We start from the raw sequence: 22,855 nt of genomic DNA, 5'->3' as shown, positions 1-22,855 counted from the left end.
CTTGTCCGCTTGTCCGGGACCAGTAGATTTTGTAAAGGGGCAAGTGAAAGAGAATTTAACTTAATTCAATTAATAACCAACAATAACTAGGGCAGCACCGAAACTTTGGCGAGAATGATTCTGATTTTATTACTTTCAGTAAACGGTGACTAATGATGGCTAATGTATTGACAGTATCAAGGTCGCGTCAGTTGAGGCTGGTGCAGCCTGACTTGCGGAGAAATCAAAACTATAAGCAAATATACTGCGGTAGAAAAGTTAAGAAGTCGTGGCCTAGTGGTTAGAGAGTTTTACTGGGCGCCGCAGCATAAATGGCTGCCCACTGCTCCAGGTGTGTGTTCACGGTATGTGTGTGTGTTCACTGCTGTGTGTGTGCACTTTGGATTGGTTAAATGCAGAACACAAATTCTGAGTGTGGGTCACCATACTTTGCTGTATGTCATGTCACTTTCCAAGTTTAATGTTGACCAAGAGTAATGTTTTCCTGACTTTCAGCACGATGTGATATTGATTTTATACAACTTAAGTTCAATAAACAAGTAAAGTTAACTGACTTACATTTTAGATAAATTATTGATAGTTTTTGCTCCATTTCACTAAAGAAAATAGTTCTAAGCAAAGCCACAGCAGAACAGTCACGCATCTCAGAGCAACACACAACAGTTTTTCATTACTAAATGATTCAGCATTTTTGAACGAGTCAGTGAGCCATTCATAAAGACACTTGCTTCATTTATTGAATGAATCAGCTGTTTGAATGAATTGGTTGAATAAATGATTCACTTATTAAGACAGTGACTTGCCACCACCTACTGGTGATTTAATTTCATATTTAAAAGTATCGCTGCATTTTTCCAACATTTCATATTTTTATGTCAAAAAAGTAAAACATTAATCTAATAACTTTATTTATGCATGTGCAATTTTGAGTAAATGGATTTACGTAACCTCTTATCTTCAATAAACAGTCTGGGAAAAATACATCTAAATTGCACTTTCGATGCAGCTTCTGTGTTTCCTCTGCAGTGGAAAGATGGTGTTTTTTTTTAATACTGATTTCATTTGAATACTAACAACCATATAGTGTCTTACCATTCTATCTTAATGTATTGATCAAATTTAAGAATTTGACGTAAATGGTGACACGTACATTTAATCAGGTTAGGAAAATATTGTCCTTCATAAAGTAAAAAAGTGTAACATCAATCAATTTAAGGCAAATATCACAAATATGATGATTAAAGTAATACCCGATAGAGCACTGATAAGACTATTAATTCAGTTTGCTTTTTTTTGCGCCAACAAAAAAACCCAAACCTTTTTTTCCCCCGGACAAGTAACATTTTTACTCAGACAAGTAAATGACTGATTTACTTGTCCGAAGGACAAGCACATGTCAAAGCTTAATGTCGAGCCCTGTACTGTGTGTTTTGTTGGCTTTAGGGCAAATTATTTGTAATATTCCTCATTTGTAAGTCGCTTGGGGTAAAAGTCTCTTTTAAATCAATAAATGTGAATTGAGACTTGTGGGTTCGCTTAGAAGGAATACAGAATTGATCAATCAAACCAGGTGTGAAAACATGCATTGGACATTAGAAATGCATAGTATAGTATAAAGGGTGTGGCTTTCTTTTGCATGAATGCTGATATGAACTAAAATGAATCCTGGCATATGCTGCAATTTCACTTGCCAACCTAGTTTCTTCCCTCAACCCAATTTAAGTGCTAAGTCAGAGCCCAGTCAGCGAGAACCTGGCAGACAGACAATACAGTATAGGCAGTCAGATGCATTAGCACGTATTTGCCTGCGTTGCATCAAAAGCAGTTGTATTGAATCCCTGTCTCCAACACTGTCTGTCTCTCCCGCTACAACCCTGCATTAAATCCTTCTGCTAGATGGAGGGACATTATTACAAATCAGCCTGGCTGTAAGCCCAAGTGAAGACAACAAGGGCCTCCATTTAGGAGCCTATTTGCATCTCTGTGGTGCTGAACGATACTACAATTTTTTTCTTTATCTGCATTTTTTTCCATTGCCACATCTCTTCCCTTACCTGTCATTGCAGCTTGCATTTGTACAGCACATAAATCTAGAAATGTTTCTCAAATTTTTAAACTTTCTTCAGAAACCTCTTGCAGTTATACCTTAGGAAGTTTTCTAATTGTAGTGATTTGCTATATTTGACAGTGTTGTTTCTGCAATACTATAAAGGGAGGAAGTGAGAGGCAGCAGCTGTTTTTGGGTATCCCAGGGCTTGTCACTCATGTCTGCTTTTGGACGCCATTCCTCGGCACCTAGTCTGAAGTCAATCATATCAGTCAGCACCCTGTTCTCCTTTCTGGCACAGGCATATGTCAACAAACAACAGAAAGTCAGAAGACAAAGATGGAGAAGGGTTTATGGGGACTTTATGTTTCTCATTGCTTTTGATTCTGTTCTCTTTCCTTTCATCTGTTAGTTTATCTGTGATGCAACTTCATTTTTATTTCCCCAAAGGAAATGTTTGGTGCTCAGAGGTTGTGCTTTCATAATTTTGGAGAATTCCTATCAGGAATTTTCATTTGTTTTTCTTTTGAGTATCAGCTTTGTCTAAGATTATTTCTAGAAATAGACATGCATAAGACAATTGTTACAGAACAGTATAGAACTAATAAAATAAGTATGGATGGAGTTTGCTGAGAAATATTTGAGGTGGTATTGAAACTAGGGTTGTCCCGATCAGGTTTTTTGTACCCTTGATCCAATCCAAGTCATTGAGTATCTGCCAATAGAGTCCCAATCCAATACTTTTATATTCCTATAGGAATGTATGTTTGCTGAAGTAAGCTGGAGTAGGTAAAAATATTGTATACTGCATAGCATAGAATATTAAATGAAGTATTTCATGAGTTCATATTAAGTTTCTGATATTGTTGAGATCTTGTGTAACTCCAGAGGAGACCGATATGAGATTACTAGGGTCTTCAAAATAGGTCAGTCTGATCAGAGGTTGCTTTTTTCATAACCATAGATATAAGATATAAAGACTTCTCGTTTATGGCTCATTGAGCTATCAGTAGGGTTGGGTATCATTCACTTTTTAACCGGTACCGGTACCCAATGGAACCTTTTATTGTTTTTTTTACACACTGTAAAAAAAACAAACCCAGAAGTCTCAATTTCAACATTTTGAAAAATAGGGCCCTACAATTTTTTTATTTATTGTATAAAGGAATTAAATATTTATTTGAAATCAAATGAAAATTTAAATCCTTTTGTTTTTTTGCCAAAAAAACTGAGGTTTACTGTTGAAAATAATACATGGAAGAAACATTTTGTGAATATTCCTTTTAATTTTTTTTTTTAATTAGCTAATAATTGTTTTTTTTTGTTTTTTAATTCAGTTATTAATGTGATTGTAATATTTATTTTTATCATTTAATAAAAGCTTGTTCCTCTTTATCATATTATATAATTTGCAAAAAATATCAATTTCAGTGAAATTAAATCAGTACAAGTCTGCAAATATTGTTTAATTCACAAAGTGGTTAGATTGGTTACTGTGGCTCTGGTTCAGACCACCCAGAGATTTTGTAAGGCATCCTGCAAGTGTGCGAGACTTTGATAGATATTAGTTGGAACAGGAGGCAGTAAATGAGTTGACCTTTTCAGACTGCAATGGAGAGTATGAGCTTTGTTACAGGACAGAGGGGAGTAGAAACACTGTAGCTCACGCTATGCTGATGAACTCACATGCAAGGTAATGAATTGCAGTGCCATTATGCAAATACTATGCTAATTATCTAATCAGATTTGATTCCATTAAGGGTGTACCCAGCTTCCTAACCTTGAGAAGGCAGGGACTTCTCTTCTCTTCTCTTCTCTTCTCTTCTCTTCTCTTCTCTTCTCTTCTCTTCTCTTCTCTTCTCTTCTCTTCTCTTCAGATTTTTTAAAACTAATCTTATTGCTTTTCTTTATTTTTCTATCGTTTTCAAACCTTTTCTCTTTTTACTGCATTTTATATTCTTTTTCTTATCCCTTTTCCTACCTTTTTTTCTTCTTTCATTTGTTTTAATTATTTTCTACTTTTTCCTGTCTACTGGTCCTGGTCATATAATTAAAATATCATCAAAAAGTTAATTTATTTCACTAATTCCATTCAAAAAGTGAAACTTGTATATTATATTCATTCATTACACGCAGACTGATATATTTCAAATGTTTATTTCTTTTAATTTTGATATTTATAACTGACAACTAAGGAATATCCCAAATTCAGTATCTCAGAAAATTAGAATATTGTGTAAAGGTTCAATATTGAAGACACCTGGTGCCACACTCTAATCAGCTAATTAACTCAAATCACCTACAAAGCCTTTAAATGGTCTCTCAGTCTAGTTCTGTAGGCTACACAATCATGGGGAAGACTGCTGACTTGACAGTTGTCCAAAAGACGACCATTGACACCTTGCACAAGGAGGGCAAGACACAAAAGCTCATTGCAAAAGAAGATGGCTTTTCACAGAGCTCTGTGTCCAAGCACATTAATAGAGAGGCGAAGGGAAAGAAAAGATGTGGTAGAAAAAAGTGTAAAAGCAATAGGGATAACCGCACACAAATGTAATGAGCCTAAATAAGCCTACTTTCAAAATAGACTCTAATTACTCTCTTATTAAAAGTAGGTTATAAATGTTGTCTCTAAGCAAATATGTTTTTGAAGGATAGATGAAGCATGAGTCCTCTGTTTGGTAAGAATATTTTAGGAAACATGCTAGTTTGATGTAACTAGCAGAGTTGTGTTTTGTATTTCATGCTGTCCATAATTTGTATAGGATTTTTTTTTTTTTTTTTTGATGCCATGCACTGAAGACTCCTCGGGCCTCATCAGTGCTGGAAGAGCTCTTAGGAAAGCATGATTGAGCCACCTTGCTGGCTGTCTGCTGATCAGAGAGCGATGGCCTCTCTTGCATAATCAGGACCTGCCACACAGGGCGTCCTTTAACAAAATTGCCTCATCACCTCCCCCTCCGTGATCTCCCCCCTCTCCATACATACACTGTAACCGAGACAACAGAACTCCTCACCGTCCCCCTCCCCACGGCACTCTATTTCCAAATCCCAAAGGCTCTTTTCAGCGTAACATGGAAAAGAACATCAATCACACCTGATACGCACACATGTACACACAAACAAACAAAAAAATGAAGCCTTACTCTTCCACACCACGGTACACCCATCTGAATGAAGTTATGCACATAATTGCCTCCAATTTTCCTGAGTCACACCTGACATATTAAGCTACTGTACACAATGATTTCCTATCTGGTCCCCAGAGGGAACAAGTGCCATTTCATTATGGCTAAATGTGATTATTGTCCTCCCGTCCAACTGGCTTGTGGCAATCTTTTGTCCCTGACAAAGCAGGAGAACAAGGCTACCACTCTGATTTTGATAGACTAGTCTGGATGTTGCACGGTGAACAAAAGACTGTTAATTATTTGTTGAAATAGGCATTCATGACAATGAAATGAACAAAAAGATAGAAATCAGATGCACTGATAACTGGGGGTAAAATGAGTGAAAACTACTCTCACAAACATGCGTTTTACATGCGTCTTGTAAAAGCAAGGGCTATATTTATTTTTTTGTTTTAATAATAATTTTGTTATAATAATTATATAATAATTTGTTGTTAATAATAATAATTATAAAAAAAATTGTCATTATAGTAGGGGGCACGTTTGCAAAAGGGACTGCTTCTTCTAAACCACTTAAATTAGTAAAATGTAGCCTATCTGTTTTGATTAGGGTAGGGTTTGGAGAAAATGGTGGTCTTCACGTACAGAATTTCAAAGTATAACACAAGTTAATGCCATTTTTAGTGTGCTACTGTATCTTCTTAAAAGGTGCACTTTTACAAGTTGTTTGAACTGAAATGTGTTTTTTTTTGTTATCTACTAAAATCTTTACCACTTTCTCAAATTGCACCAATCTCAGATGCCTGTCTGTGTGACGTCACAAAAACAGGCCACTCCCATAATAGTTTGATTGACAGTAGCGTTTCAGCACAGACTGGACTGGCGTCTTACCTTAGACCCACCCTGAGTGAGCTGTCATCAGTCTGCTATTGTTTCGACACTGGAGCAGATGTAGACAAGAATGTCTCCCAAGCGACTGAGGTGTTTTGTTGTTTGATGTAATAATGAACATAGCAGTCATCATTTACTCCCAATATCTGAGCCGCTGAAGACGCAGTGGATTACATTTGCTTCTGAAGGAAATGCGCCCCCGATCTACATAAATGCGTCTATCTTCGCGTGAATCATTCGTGATCCAGTTTCACCAACAGAAGAAGTGAGTTTAAGGTTTCTTTAACGAATCTTTGCAGATCGCCTTTACTAAAATTGTGCTAGTTAGCAAGTTTCACGAAGAATGCTGCTAAAAGTAAACCGTCTCTGAGAGCGGCTTGGATGAGCGGGGCGGGGTCAGCAAAGCTCATTAACATTTAACCTGTTAGTCAGCACCCCGGCGCGGGCGTCCTCAATGCCCCTCAACTCGCACGTGTCAGTGTTTACGAATAGATTAAATGAAACGAGACAAATTTAATCTTGACAAAACTATATATCATTATAAAGCTCTAAGACTCAAGCATCGATGACAGTTCACTGTTTTTCAATGGAAAGCTTACAAAGACTGTATTTGCTACATTTGTGTAAGCAGTACACATAAAAACATGAACAATGGAAACGCTGTACATACCAGATTCATCGTAATAAGGAGTCATTACTACATCCACAGCTGTAAATCCTGGTATATTTAGAAAGGTAAGGATCCACTGAACGACATCTCATGGAGCACGTTTAGTCCAACGAAGCAATAACGTTGTAATATGGATCATAATTCCTTTGTTTACGTTTCAGTTCTTCAGCGACAGAACTGTTTGTGTCTGTTATGGAATAACTCACTTTAAGAAACTGCGTCTTGGTAGTAATAAAATGGCATGGTTTTGCAGCGTACAGTGTCACAAACAAAATGAGACGATCCACCGGAAAAAAAAGTCAATGAAAGATAGGCGAAAGATAGTATATTTGAATTCTGGCGCTCTCGCGTGATGGCTCGTGACACGCTCTGACGCACCAGTCAGCTGATGGAGTCGGAACTTATAGCGATCGCCTTTTTCTTTGTTTGCTTTATTTTTCAACAGTTCTCAAATAAATCACTTATACGATGTCTAAGTTTCTGTCTAGTGATTTATAATTGAAAAAAACTATGCAGTGGTATGTTTAATGACTAAATAGTTTGTAGAAGCCTTCAATACAATTGGTAAATATTTTTTTTGATTTTTGGGGGTGGGGGGGGGGGATTGTCTCATAAAAATATTTGCTGGAGTCTCATTTTTCATGATATCTTATTCATATTTGAAATAGAAACTCATGAGACATGTGACTTTCAATCCATTACTTTTCTAGATTGCTCCAGGACTGATTTCATGTATTTAATATCAAATAAAAAATATTTAAGTGTGTTAAAAAAGAAATTCAAGGCACTTCAGTTGTATATAACTTTTAAAATTTTTGAGCATTATCAAATCTGGTTGATTAAAAAGTAAAGCCCAAAGGGTCTTCTTTCCAAAGACACCAAAATTATGTTTGTAACACACTGAAGTAGGAAACTGTTACAATTTTAAGTTAGGTAGAGCACTTTCAGCTGTGAGTCCCATAATGGGGGGTCAGATTAACAGGTTAAAGGAAAATGGTACAAAATGTCTTTCTCTGAAAAGAGTGGTTTTTGACAGGGTAAAAAAGGTGTTTTTTTACACTACCATTGAGAAATTTTAACCAAGCTACTGTATGTTACAGACTTTTCATTAAGACCCTAAAGAATCATATTAACTTCTGGAATATGGGCATCTGATGACCCCTTTAAGATACTACCTCTCATTCTTTTTTTTAAGACATCTCAATCACTTGGTTACATCTTTTTGAAAATGTTCTGCTTCAAACAGTAATTAGATTTTTCCACATTCTGAGTGAATAGCATCGTTCTGTTATGTCATTTGAAAATTTCATGTCATGGAAATTGATTCAGAAATTACACAACTTGTCTTTATGACACTCACGAAAATAAGACTGGGCCATACCTAATGGATATCTCTAGTTTCTACAGAGCAAAACAATGGAGAGATATAACCATATATACTTTACACATAAGCTTATGCATGTTTTCAGGATGCTTTCGTCATATGAAATTAAAGGCATACTTTTTGATGAAATATTTATTTCAAATATTTTCTGAAGGTTGTGCTGGCTGTAATTCAAAAAAGGCTTAAATAGGCCAGAGACATTTTTATACTTGTATTTTGGTGTCTACTCCATTGCAAGGGTCAAGACAATATTTTTCTTTAATTATCCTTGATAAAACATGTTTTTTGTGGTAATGAGAGTTTACATGCAAGTCACTGAGTGTAGATATCTGGTTCTGCACAGAGGTCGTACAGTGCCAAGCTGTAATTGCATAATTAAAGTGCGCAGATCTGAACATCTGGTGTCCAGCAATGCTCTTATTGATCCTCATTAATTTGTGTACTTGGAGACTACAAAAAGGCATTTATTCCCACAATCACTTTTAATTGTGTCAAGCACGAAATGAGCATATTTAGCACTACTAGCCATCATTGATTGAGAGTTATTTGAGTTATTTGTTCAGACCTGCAGTAGTATTGTGTAAATGCTGGAAATACTAAGCATCTACTAATCATTAAGAGGATTGCTGATATAAATAAATATGGAATATAGCCAGTAGGATACTATTAAAGCAATTGTTCAGCCAAATAATAATAATCATACATAAAAATATTGCTGAAATGTACCATGTACCAGCCACTCAGGCCATCCAAGATGTAGATAAGTTTGTTGGTTCATTGGATCAGATTTTTAGAAATTCTGCATTTCATCACTTGTTCACCAATGGATCTTCTGCAGTGAATGGGTGCTGTCAGAATGAGTCTAAACGGCTGCTAAAAACATCACAATAATCCACCAGTAATACACACAACTCCAGTCCATCAATGTCTTGTGAAGTGAAAAACTGTTTGTAAGAAATATATCCATTATTATGGTGTTTTAACTTTAAACTTTCGCTTCTGAAAAAAAAAGTTTGGAGTCTGATTCTGACAGCACCCATTCACTGGAGAGGATTCATTGGTGAGCAAGTAATGCATTGCTAAATTACTCTAAATCTGTACTGATGAAGAAACAAACATCTTAAATGGCCTTAAGGATGAGTAAATTTTAATTTATTTTCTAGGAATTGTTTCTAGTAGAGTATTGATTTCATCTCTATTTTAGTAATGCAAAGTTTGGTTCAAACAGATAAAAATCTTCAAGACAAAAATAAGATAAAAATCTTCAAGACAATTTTTTTTTTCCAAAACAGTGATCTGTATATGGAGGAATTAGTTAAGCAAAGTGCTGCCTCAGGGCTGTACCTAATTTTAACAAAATTTGCTGAAGTCATTGAAGGTTTTGGAACAGATTCATCATTGAGATGGTTGGTAAGTTTCCAATGTTTTTAAAGTTCTGGTTCAGTGAAGTTTGAATCTGTTAGTGTGTTAGAGTGATGAAATTTAGACAGTGTTTGAGTGTTTGCATTTCAGAAGTTAGCTAAATATACCAAAACCTCAGTTTGGGGATATAGAGCGACATCCTTATTTAGAAGAAAAACTATGTCTATAGTAATTGCAATGAGCTTTATGTAAAAAGAAAAAAAAGAGAAACTTTAATGGTATGTCCTCATCTAGATATCTAAGTAAATGTGTGCGTCTAGGTATGTATGAGACAAACTACACCTGCTAACTAACCAAAACATTGTGCATTTTGTGACAATTTTGTGCATGATTGTGCATCAATGGAAATCTTAGAGTAGCTCACACCGCTATTCCTAATGCTAATTTCCTTTCCTGTTATAATCCGCATATGGGATTAAACGGTGGTTCACAGTACTGACTCACACTTTCATAATATCGACCTTCATGATGAAGTCTTGCATTTCTCACAATGTGTGGACACGCTTAAGGGCTAAGAATAGCTTTGAGAACTACTGCATTCCGTTCAACTTCAAACGTCATGCTTGAGAAAGTGTCATTTCATTTCGGACTTGGATGCAGGTGTTTTTTTTTTTATTCCAACTGTAGCATTAAAAAAATATAAAGTGGGGTATTACAGACACAATTGTTTTTCTTAAAATGCATATTTTTTTTCACACACCAAAAGTAACCAGTGTAGGTGTCGTGTCTGTGTTTGGTGTGCGCAACACCCTACCAGTGCTTTGGAAGCCCGAGATAGTCACCTGATCTGGCCTTGCTGTAAATGATAGACTGTGACCTCAATCCAGATGAGAAGCCCTGCCAACAAGAGCCAGGCAAAACGGTGATGAAGGATGATTGTCTGTTTCAAAGCAAGCAATATTTAATCAGAGGGCAATTACTGTGTCCCTACAGTGTAAGTGCTCAATATAGAACTTAAATGTTTTAGAACATAAGTAACTGTAAGATGTTTTCGCTAATGTTTCACAAGACATTTGGAAAAAATTTGATAAGTTTTGATAAAATATGACACTGGGAGCTGATTGCAAGTAAAAAAGTATAGAATACGGTTTCTTTAATAGTGTTATGATATAATCAGTAGTTTCTGTAAATCAGTTGAGAAATCCCATTGGCCCAAAAGACAGTTTTACCTCAGGCAAAGTCAGTAGCAGAGGGCAGAATGTAATTTATCTGGTGAACACATCTGTTGTGTTTAGAAAACATAGGGGCCAGACACCAGCATATCTACTCTAGAATACTGCTATATATATATATATATATATATATGTGGCAGTGCTGAAGAAGGGGGGGGGGGGGGGGACGTTGGAAGTAAGTTTGAACACACCCAAATACAATCCGACTACGCCACCCCGTAAGGAAATGGGGAAATAACCAAAAATAAGGGACACAGGTTCGTAGGCTGAAGTAATCTGAGAGAGGCGTGTGAACAATGTACAAAAGACTTTATTCAAATCACCATAATTAGTTAAAACGTCATTGATAATCAATGTCAATTGTCAGGTCACCATCAAACACTGTCACAATCAGAAACTCTGTGTACTGGACAAAATAAAAATATCAATTTGAAAATACAACAAAAGAATAAACAAAAATAATAATAATAAAAGACACAGGCTTTCCAGTGGCAGGGGGCAGGCTAGATGGAGTGAAGACCCTATCTGTGGATTCGTGTAACACACACACGCACACACACACACACACAGTGAGAGGTGAATCCAAGCAGCACTGCACTCCACACAACTGCACCACCACCTGTAATACTCCAAACTAGCTAGCTAGCCTCCCAGCCCCGGGCCAGCAGGGCCTAGAATAAACCAAAACAAAGAAAACTAATTAAATTCAGTAATACAGTGGAAATATTTCCATCAAAGTAAACAAAAACATTTATCAAGAAACACTATTACAATATCAAACTTAAAATATTGAAAGTATACAAAACAAAATACTAATAAACAACGATATAAACAACACCCCACAAAAATGAAATGAATGCAACAGTCCAAATCGAGCAGGTCCCAGAATCAGCGTTCCCCAACACTAGCGTGGAAACACTTATCAGGGCACGAGCGATGACACTAATAATGCCCTAGATGTAAACCAGCCCAAAAAGCAGGGAAAGAAAAACAGCAGCGCATCCTCCTTTAACGACAGTATAAACGTCCGCCTTCAAGAAACGTGACGGGAGAGACAGCTCAGCACACTAAGAAAGAAGAATTCTTAATTAATTACTTGTCTTGCGAAAAAGAGGAAGCAGATTGATCACGCTTACCCAAAGCAATTCCTCGTGCCACACGAAGTGTATAGTCGCTCACAGCTCATAATGAATTAACATGCAGGAAGACTTTTCACTGATTTCATGGCTAAGAGTTAAACAGATAAGTGATCATCCGACGCCAAAATAACAGTAGGTAAAAAAAGAAAATCACGCACATACCTGACATGCAGTGGACAACCTGTGACCCAACCGGGCATAAAATGCACGTCTGCACCGGCACACTCAGTATGGGCGGTACCAGTCGTGACGCACCCCAGGCGATCTAACTCCAGCCTTAAAATACCATCAGCGCCACCTCCAATAGGCTATGGTAGGTGACAATCATGCACCAAAGAGCCAATGAAACTAAACTACATCACCCACCTTGCCACAATCTACCCCCAGCTCTTGAATCGTCGCCCCGCCGATTATTCCAATAACCCTAATCCCAAGGTCTAAACAATGCGGATATAGAACCGGTTGAGGCCTCAACAGCCTCCAAACCTGCCACCCTCCCTACAGCCCTAGGAAGATGGTTACGGTTAGAATGATGACCAGCAGTAGTTCGCCTAGTACGCCTCACTGCCCCATTCACATATGATCACATATGATCAGTCAAGGGTAACTGACTTACGGCGCCCTGCCCTGATGGTCCAGGAACCACAGGAGCCTCAACCTCCACATCCACCACAGGCTCTAGTGAACTGGAGTCCGCCAAAACGGGGCCCTGACTCCCTGACTCCATAGCAGCCGGCAAAGACTCATGTACGACCCTAAAAAGGTCAACTTCCTCCATTGAGGAAGGATCCTCCAACAGTGGTTCCTCGCCAACCGACGCCCTATTCTCTGGGGGGGGGGGTGCCAAGGGCTCCCGCCCTATTCTGGCCTTCAACAGAGAGCGATGAACATGCCTCGCCCTACTCACATCGTTGACCGGTGCAATGGTGTATACTGAGCCTCCTATTCCAGGTGCTTTCAGTGCCTGATACACCACTGCACTCCAATGGTCCTGGATCTTGTGACGACCCTTTAGACTATAGTTACGGAGATAGACTAACTGGCCTTCACTCAAGGGTGCATCCCGGATACGAGAGTCATGCATCTCCTTGCGGCGCTCTGCAGCTAGACGCAGCTGTTCCCGGGCCCCTTCAAAGGCCACCTGCAGTCTAGTCTGATGCTCCAACAACCAACTGTTAACACTACCAGGACCCCTCTCCTGACCACGACCCAACAGAAAATCTACAGGTAGTCGTGGTTCCTGTCCAAACATGAGAAAATAGGGAGACTCTCCAGTCACCTGATGGGGAGTAGTGTTATAACACTATAGCAATATCTGCATTGCTATAGTGTTATAGCAATGCAGAGACCCAGTCATCCTTCCGTGAACTAGGCAGGGTACGCAGGAGATTGTGCAGGGTCCTGTTAAAGCGCTCACACTGCCCATTGCCGGCAGGATGCCACGGGGTAGTGCGAGACTTCTCCACCTGGTATAAGTGACACAACTGCTGGATAAGGGAGGACTCAAAATTACGGCCTTGGTCTGAGTGGATGCGGGCAGGAACGCCAAACTTACAAAACCACTCAGACACAAGTACCTGGGCTACGGTTTCAGCTCGCTGGTTCCGGGTAGGGACTGCCTGCGTAAATTTAGTAAAGACATCAGTCATTACCAATACGTTCTCAATTCCCGAACGTGAGGGCTCAAGCAAGGTGAAATCGATGGCCAAGATCTGATTTGGCCTTTCTGCCAAAAGGTGACCCATAAAACTCTGAACTACAGGCTGGGTGTCCTTCGCAGCCTGGCATCTCTCACATTCACGGCACCACTGAGCTACATCAGCTGTAAGGCCTGGCCAATAACAGCGCTGTCGAACCAGCTCAGTGGTGCGGTCAATGCCCTGGTGCCATGCCCTTGATGAACCTGGGCCAAGACCTCACGTCGCAAAGTAATTGGGAGAACCAACTGAAAACCCTCCTCACCTCCATCTGGGCGAAAGACGCGGCGATGCAATACACCCGTTCTATCCACCAGCCGATCCCATTGGCGGAGTAACACGAGGGCAGCTTTAGGCAGCTGTCTCCGCTCTGCTGGGGAAGGGGGAACAACTTGTCTCCAAAACTTTAGAATCTGACCAATTACGGGGTCGGCTTGCTGACAAGCGCCCATGTCGCCCTCAAAACCAGGCAACACGGAGACAACAGCTTGAGTTGCTTGTGGACGCGATTCTGCCACAAACACTTGCTTAACAGTGGGTGGCACTTCAGTTCCCAACAAGAGTGCATTCATCTCACACTGCCCAGAGGGGTCCTGTCTGGAGAGGGCATCCGCATTTCTATTGCTCCTACCCGAGCGATACCTGATGGTAAAATCAAACGCTGCCAGCTGGGCAGCCCAGCGTTGCTCAGTAGTAGCAAGCTTAGCGGTCGACAGATGGCTAAGAGGATTATTGTCAGTGTAAACGATACACTTGTGCCCTAACAGATATTCGCGAAATTTTTCAGTCATGGCCCACTTGAGCGCCAAAAACTCCAATTTCATGGAGCTATAGTTAACCATGTTGCGCTCAGTGGGCCTAAGACTGCGCAATAGGTCTTACTCTCTCATTCTGCTCCTGAGAGAGGACTGCTCCCAAACCACCATAACTAGCGTCCACCTCCAGGATAAAAGGTAGGGAGAAATCTGCGTATGCCAACACCGGTGCTGTTGTAAGCCTCACCTTTAATTCGTCGAAGCTCTGTTGGCACTGTTCCGACCAGGCATCAGCAAAGCTCTTACCAGCCCGTTCCCGGGGCCTACCAGTAGTACACTCAGCCACCACACGATGCAGGGGGGCTGCCAGTTTCGCGAATCCCTGGACGAAACGGCGGTAATAACTGGCAAACCCCAAGAATGAGCGCAGTTCTGATGCCCCGGTAGGACACCGCCACTGTGACACCGCCTCTATCTTGCTGGAATCTGTGGATACGCCCTGAGCCGAAATCACGTGACCAAGATACTTGACCTCTTTCTGGAAGAACGCGCATTTTGCCAATTTGGCCTTTAAACCCTCACGCTCCAAGCGACCCAGCACAACCTCCAAACGCTCCAGATGCTCCAGATGCGAAACAGAAGAGGAGAATACTACAATATCATCTAGGTACAGCAGTAACGAGCTACCCTGTTGGTCTCCAAACATCCGTTCCATCAGACGCTGGAAGGTGCTTGGAGCATTACAGAGCCCAAAGGGCATATGGTTAAATTCAAATAGGCCAAATGGTGTACAAAATGCGGTCTTCGATCTGTCTTTTTCATTGCCGGGGACCTGGTTATAACCACTAGCCAAATCCATGGTGGAAAACCATCCAGCCCCCGTCAAGAAATCTAGCGACTCCTCAATGCGCGGGAGGGGAAAAGCATCCTTTCTTGTTTTCGCATTTAGCTGACGGTAGTCAACGCACATGCGTAGACTACCGTCCTTTTTCCTAACCAGCACAATGGGTGACGCATACGGGCTACAGCTTTCTCGGATCACGTTGGTTTCTAATAGCTGGTTAATATGAGATTTCACGACCTCATATTCTGATGGCGGAATCCGCCTATACCTCTGACGAACGGGCACAGTATCCAACAGTGGTATCAGCTCACGGTAGCATCGACTAAGAACATTCATTCCCAGTACTCCAGGAACTTGAGTACAGATGCCCCCAGGAGGATCCCTGACCAAGACCCCGCACTTAGAAATCAACCGGTTACACATCTCAATGTCCAATTCCATGTAGCCAATATAGGGAATTGACAAGCCATTGGCTGCACGAAGTTGGAGCCAATGGCACGACTTTAAACGGTCTACACCCCATGATTGGAAATGACTTTGGAAACAGCTTTCGGTAATGGTAGATACCATTGATCCTGTGTCCACTAAGCAGGGCACTGGAACACTACCCATATGAACAAGCAGGTGTGGGCATGACGACATCAAATGGGATAAAATAGTACTGGATTGGGGGGCCTGTAACCGGGCGATACTTTGAGTCAGTTTACTAATTTGTTCTTGCTGCAACCGCAACATTTCTTTAACTTCCCCCAATTCGGACTCCTGAGAAGACCTCACGGTGTTCTCACGAGGCTCACCCCGCACCCCATACTGGATACCATATGCAGAAGGGAGCGAATGACTACGACCCCTTGAAACCCCTAGCATGCCCTCCCGTTCCCACCGAAGTGCCTCACAACGTACGTCTAAAAGAGTCAGAGTAGGTTGACTTCGTACCAACTGTTTAAGCTCTCGCCGAAGAGAATTATCATTCACGTGCTCAATAAACTGATCACGCAACAAAACTTGAAAATTTGGCATGGCATAAGGCGACTTTTGCTTCACCCGCTCCAGGAGGCCGATCAGAGCGAGGGAAAACTCCAACAAAAACTCCCCCTCCTGCTGCCTCCTAGAGAAGAAAGCCTCCTGCAAAGAAACATATGACCGCAAGCAACCATACAACTCCCTAAGCACCGAAATAATTTTTACTGGATCATTACGTTCATCATCGGAGCGGTAGCGAATCTCCTCCCTTGCTTCTCCCTCCAAATGGTCAAAGAGGAAGAATGCTTTATCAGATGCAGACATATAACGGGCCTGCATACAAGCCTGGGCCTCCTCAATCCACTCCTCAATATTAAGACTAGACCTGCCACTAAATTTTGGGCACCTTCGATCTCGTGGTCCAAAAACGTACCTCTCTGGTGGGGCAACGCCCTCATTACTTGACTGTGGAGTGGAAAGAGGGGGGCCAGAAGCCATAGCCTGCGGCCCACTAGGACCCGGATTAGCTGATGGTTGCTCCTGCCGCAATCTGTCATTGTCTGCTCTCAACTGAGTTACTGTTTCTCTTAATTCTCGCAACTCTTCCTCCATATTTAACTACAAATCTCACTTACCACAACAGAAAAGTGCTCACTGGACATAGGCTGCTGTTTTTCCTTCGTCTTAATGTTTTCACCACAAACTCAGTCCTAGGGAAAAACAAAAAAACAAAAAAAAAACAGACAGTACACAGAGCAAACCATATTCAGGTACACGTCTCTCCCGAAAAAAGAAAGCCAATCCTGCCGACTACGCCACAAATGTGGCAGTGCTGAAAAAGTGGAGGGGGGTGGGGTTGGAAGTAAGTTTGAACACACCCAAATACAATCCGACCACGCCACCCCGTAAGGAAACGGGGAAATAACCAAAAATAGGGGACACAGGTTCGTAGGCTGAAGTAATCTGAGAGAGGCGTGTGAACAATGTACAAAAGACTTTATTCAAATCACCATAATTAGTTGAAACGTCAATGATAATCAATGTCAATTGTCAGGTCACCATCAAACACTGTCACAATCAGAAACTCTGTGTACTGGACAAAATAAAAATATCAATTTGAAAATACAACAAAAGAACAAACAAAAATAATAATAATAAAAGACACAGGCTTTCCATTGGCAGGGGGCAGGCTAGATGGAGTGAAGACCCTATCTGTGGATTCGTGTAACACACACACGCACACACACACAGTGAGAGGTGAATCCAAGCAGCACTGCACTCCACACAACTGCACCACCACCTGTAATACTCCAAACTAGCTAGCTAGCCTCCCAGCCCCGGGCCAGCAGTGCCTAGAATAAACCAAAACAAAGAAAACAAATTAAATTCAGTAATACAGTGGAAATATTTCCATCAAAGTAAACAAAAACATTTATCAAGAAACACTATTACAATATCAAACTTAAAATATTGAAAGTATACAAAACAAAATACTAATAAACAACGATATAAACAACACCCCACAAAAATGAAATGAATGCAACAGTCCAAATCGAGCAGGTCCCAGAATCATCGTTCCCCAACACTAGCGTGGAAACACTTATCAGGGCACGAGCGATGACACTAATAATGCCCTAGATGTAAACCAACCCAAAAAGCAGGGAAAGAAAAACAGCAGCGCATCCTCCTTTAACGACAGTATAAACTTCCGCCTTCAAGAAACGTGACGGGAGAGACAGCTCAGCACACTAAGAAAGAAGAATTCTTAATTAATTACTTGTCTTGTGAAAAAGCAGATTGATCACGCTTACCCAAAGCAATTCCTCGTGCCACACGAAGTGTATAGTCGCTCACAGCTCATAATGAATTAACATGCAGGAAGACTTTTCACTGATTTCATGGCTAAGAGTTAAACAGATAAGTAATCATCCGACGCCAAAATAACAGCAGGTAAAAAAAGAAAATCACGCACATACCTGACATGCAGTGGACAACCTGTGACCCAACCGGGCATAAAATGCACGTCTGCACCGGCACACTCAGTATGGGCGGTACCAGTCGTGACGCACCCCAGGCGATCTAACTCCAGCCTTAAAATACCATCAGCGCCACCTCCAATAGGCTATGGTAGGTGACAATCATGCACCAATGAGCCAATGAAACTAAACTACGTCACCCCCCTTGCCACATATATATATATATATATAGTACAGACCAAAAGTTTGGAAACACCTTCTCATTCAAAGAGTTTTCTTTATTTTCATGACTATGAAAATTATACAGTATTTTATCTATATATATATATATATATATACAGATATTTGATTTCATGGTGACTTTAATTAAATGTAATTTGCTAGTTGACAAACACTTTCAGATATTAAAAAGCAAGCATTAGTGTTAGCGCAAGCATTTCTTTTTAGCCACAACTTAAGCCACTGTTTCCGGTGTTCCAAATCAAAATGACACAAGCACCTTCCTTTTAGGAGGCGGTTAATGTTTTAAGGTCTTTAGATCCACCATCTGGCCCCACACCATCAAAAAAAGCATTTTTGTTTTAATTTTTTAAATTTTTTTATAAACACTGTGGGTCTTTGTCTCTCAGAAAGCTCTATTTAGGAATTGAAAGACTTCAAAGGCTGTGTTGTACCCTTTCATGTCCCAGATTAAACGGTACGCTTAGTCTGCACGAGTGGGTTCGCTCTACACACGGGGAAATCTGCGCTGATATGTTACGTACGTATACATTTATAGGTGTTCCTCCGCATGATGGCTCGGTTTTATGCGATATGCAGATCCGCGCACGAGATGATAGAGCATAGAAATGAGAAGGTTACACATCAGATTATGACATCCTCTCTTCTGTATTAATATTCCTTTCTTATAGTAAAATGGCTTCTGTGTGGATTTATTTTTTTTTGTGTCAGAAATAATGTTAACATAGGGTACTAGATACCCAAACTCGTATTTACATGAACACATCTTTGGTCTGGGAATAGTGTCGGGAAGAGCTGGCAGATTCATGCTAAAGGTGTAGACTTCCTGTCAAGAGGTCACTGCTTTGATTACCATTTGCCCTGTCACTTTCCTCACATTTAAGCACGGTGGGAGTGATGGGTAACATAACTGAGAGCGAGACCACCAGACATTCATGCTTCTGGGCTAATCACAAGCTGTTGTTTGGATGTCATCATGTGCTCATGTGTCAAGATTGCTGCCAGGGTTTTGCAAGTATTGCTCGTATGTGCCAGGAGCATTACGCTAGCAGAGGTCTTCCTCTGTTTACACCCCCTGGCATCCGACATGGCTTATGAATTTAACATAACCGACCTTTGGTATGAGAGTGTTTGCTATTTTGGGTAAGTTGACTGTATTGAATAAAATATTTAGTGATTTTAGTTCAGCTCTACTGCAAGAGCAGCTGTTTACCTGAAATTTCTTCTGATGGCAGAATAGTTTTATTGGTTTACTGCCTCAATTTAAGGAACAAACTGATCTATTCAGCCATATTTTGTTCACTAAGTGTATTTCTAGAGCAAAACGTCCAAGTAGCACCAAGTTATTTTAACCACAGAACTTATTTGACTATAATATAAATAATAATAATAAAAAAAAACATTTTAGACACCTTGAGCAAACCCATGGTAAATTAGTCTTTTGGATTTTGACTAAATGAAAAGAAAACATGTAAACTTTTCTGAAAACAGTCGGTTCTCCTCAGAAACATCCATATAAAATTTAATATATTGGATTTTCTTCCTGTATTTTGCATATCATGAACAGATCTTGCGCTGCCTGCTACAGTAGGCTGTTTTCTCCTCTTTGTAGTGATGGAAGTTGTTGCATTTGGATGAAAGGAATTTTTTGTTGTTGTTGTAATGCACACTTATGTATCCATTATAGTAAAACCAGGAATGTGTACTGAGAACGTAATGGGGGTCCATTTTGATTTTATGTTGACTTATCAAACAGAGCTGAAAAATAATCACTTTTAACAGGAAAATATTCAGTTTAATTTAGGTGTGGACGATATGTCAAAAATATCACACCACAATTTTTTCAGGACAATCACCATTTTTTGTCATGTTAGTTTTACACTTTTGCAAGTTATCTGAGCAGTACAGCCTAATTTCCCTATTTTAACAAAATATAAAATAAAAAAAGAATGGCAGATCTTTAAGTCAAAGTGGGCGAAGATTAAAATCTTCTGTCATTATTTTATATTTGTTATTAACCCCTTATTAGTCACCCCACATTTTTCTCAGCATGGAAACAGAAATGAAATACCCAAAATAAAAACGTTTCTGCTTATGATTCTTTCTGAGTAGATACATAATCAACATATGTTCACAAAGCTGACACTTCAAAGTTTACTGTTCAACAATCAGAATTACCCAGACTGTTATGATAATAGAGATATATAAGCTCAAACATAAAAACAAAAATAAACATTAAAAACATTTTTAAATGTATTAAAAAACATTCGTGTAGGATATGATTTTAAAAACATAGTGTAGCTAAAGCCACAAATCTACCAAAGCCTCAATTGAAATTTCATAATGTAATCTGTAAATGTCACGGCTTACGCTGCTGGAAGGAACACGGAGCCGAGGGATAAACGAAACAAGGATTTATTAAAGCAAACATAGGCAAGGTAAGTGGCAAATAACAGGTGGCAAGTGGCAAGTGGCAAGTAACAGGTAACAAGTAGACAAGTTGACAAGTAGACAGGTAGACGAGTAGACCCGACCAAACAGAACTGAAAGGACAAGGCTTAAGTAGAAGGGATAATTGGGGAAACACAGGTGGATGGCATGACTAAATTAACAGGGACATGGAACACATGGGGAAATGAAGAGACACACCTGGAAACTAATCAAACCAGACACGGAAGACAGAAACTGGGTCACAGGGGCAAAAACACACAAAATGAGTCCAGGTGTGTGACAGTACTCCCCCCTCCCGGTAGGTGCGTCCTCGCACCGTAGAAACAACAAAGGGAGGCCAGCAGACAGGGACCACAGAGGAAGGAGCCAGGGAGGAGATGACGGAGGGAGGAGCCAGGGAGGAGATGACGGAGGGAGGAGCCAGGGAGGAGACAGGAAGGATCTGAAGCAGGAGGTACCCAGCAGGACCCAGGCCACAGCCATAACGGCCCAAGATGGGGCCGACGGAGGAAGGAGCCATGGAGGAGGAATGGTCACCGACTCCAGGGACTCGACCCACGGCAACGGAGCAAGTGGAGGAGGAGCCCGAGGCGGAGACGGAGAGCCGAAGAGCCAGGGTGACGGGGAGGAGCCGGAGGTCCTAGGCGGAACTGATGGCTCTGGTGACTGACGCGGCGATGTGGATCCGGAAGGCCGCGGTGAGGCCAGAGTGACCGAGGACTGAGGTGTAGCCAAGGGGATGAAGGAGCCTGACGGAGCCGGAGGGACGGAGGGATGAGGCGAAGCCGGAGGAGTGGAGTCCCGAGACATAGGATGGACGACGCCAGACCAAGGCGGAGCCGGAGGGACGAGGGAGCCAGGCAGAGCCTGCGGACTGCCGGGCCACGGCGGAGAGGAAGGAGCTAGGAGCCATGGTGGAGCCGACGGGTCAACGGGCCGAGGCGGAGTCCAGGCCTCAGAGGCTGGAGGCGGAGGTGAGGGAGACGCCGACCAAGGCGTCGCTGGAGGATGGCGGTCCCGCTGAGCTCGCACCACAATGATGGTAGGCTGAGGGCGAGCAGAGGGGCAGCCAGACGACAGCGGAGGAGGAGGCAGGAGTGGGTGGGAGGGTGGGAATTTTGGAGGAGCAGGCATTGGAGTAAGCTCTGGGGCTGGAGCCCTTCCTGGGCTTAACGGAGGATCAGGAGCCCGTCCTGGGCTTAACGGAGGATCAGGAGCCCGTCCTGGGCTTAACGGAGGATCAGGAGCCCGTCCTGGGCTTAACGGGGGTTCAGGAGCCCGTCCTGGGCTTAACGAGGGTTCAGGAGCCCGTCCTCGGCTTAACGGGGGATCAGGAGCCCGTCCTGGGCTTAAAGGAGGATCAGGAGCCCGTCCTCGGCTTAACGGGGGATCAGGAGCCCGTCCTGGGCTTAAAGGAGGATCAGGAGCCCGTCCTGGGCTTAACGGAAGATCAGGAGCCCGTCCTGGGCTTAACGGAAGATCAGGAGCCCGTCCTGGGCTTAACGGAGGATCAGGAGCCCGTCCTGGGCTTAACGGAGGATCAGGAGCCCGTCCTGGGCTTAACGGAGGATCAGGAGCCCGTCCTGGGTTTAAAGGAGGATCAGGAGCCCGTCCTGGGCTTAAAGGAGGATCAGGAGCCCGTCCTGGGCTTAACGGGGGAACAGGAGCCCGTCCTGGGCTTAACGGGGGAACAGGAGCCCGTCCTGGGCTTAACGGGGAATCAGGAGCCCTTCCTGGGCTTAACAGAGGATCAGGAGCCCGTCCTGGGCTTACAGGAGGATCAGGAGCCCGTCCTGGGCTTAACGGAGGAGCAGGAGCCCTTCCTGGGCTTAACAGAGGATCTGGCATAGGTGAATTGGAAACCCCCTCATTTTGACCCAATTGGCGCTCCACATTTTGCTCCCTCGTGGTGGGCAGTGTCGCCGGCTCTCGCACCTGGTCTGACGGGTTGCTCTCTGGCTCTCCGTCATCGGTGGGCTCGGGCTTATGCCTCGTACCGTGGGGAGATTGTAGGCTGGGCTCTGGGTCCAGAGTGGACCTGGCGAGATCCTCCATTGGGCCGACCGTGAGAGG

At 41.9% G+C, this 22,855-nt stretch overlaps 1 protein-coding gene and 1 long non-coding RNA gene across 18 annotated transcripts in view; one reads left to right on the top strand and one right to left on the bottom strand.

The window, feature by feature from the left end:
* The window catches only part of nrxn3a (neurexin 3a), a 300,820-nt gene that overhangs the window by 12,352 nt on the left and 265,613 nt on the right, over positions 1 to 22,855 (top strand). The window lies entirely within an intron of this gene.
* Positions 17,095 to 18,150, bottom strand: LOC132111430 (uncharacterized). The gene is made up of 3 exons (XR_009424803.1): positions 18,092 to 18,150; positions 17,927 to 18,017; positions 17,095 to 17,467 (listed from the first exon to the last, which is right to left on the bottom strand). It is a non-coding gene; the product is annotated as an uncharacterized LOC132111430 (long non-coding RNA).

This window comes from Carassius carassius, chromosome 31 (genome assembly GCF_963082965.1).
Source record: "Carassius carassius chromosome 31, fCarCar2.1, whole genome shotgun sequence".
Taxonomy (NCBI): Eukaryota; Metazoa; Chordata; class Actinopteri; order Cypriniformes; family Cyprinidae; genus Carassius; species Carassius carassius.
The sequence above is the reverse complement of the archived record's forward strand: the minus strand, read 5'-3'. Positions and strand labels throughout refer to the sequence as shown.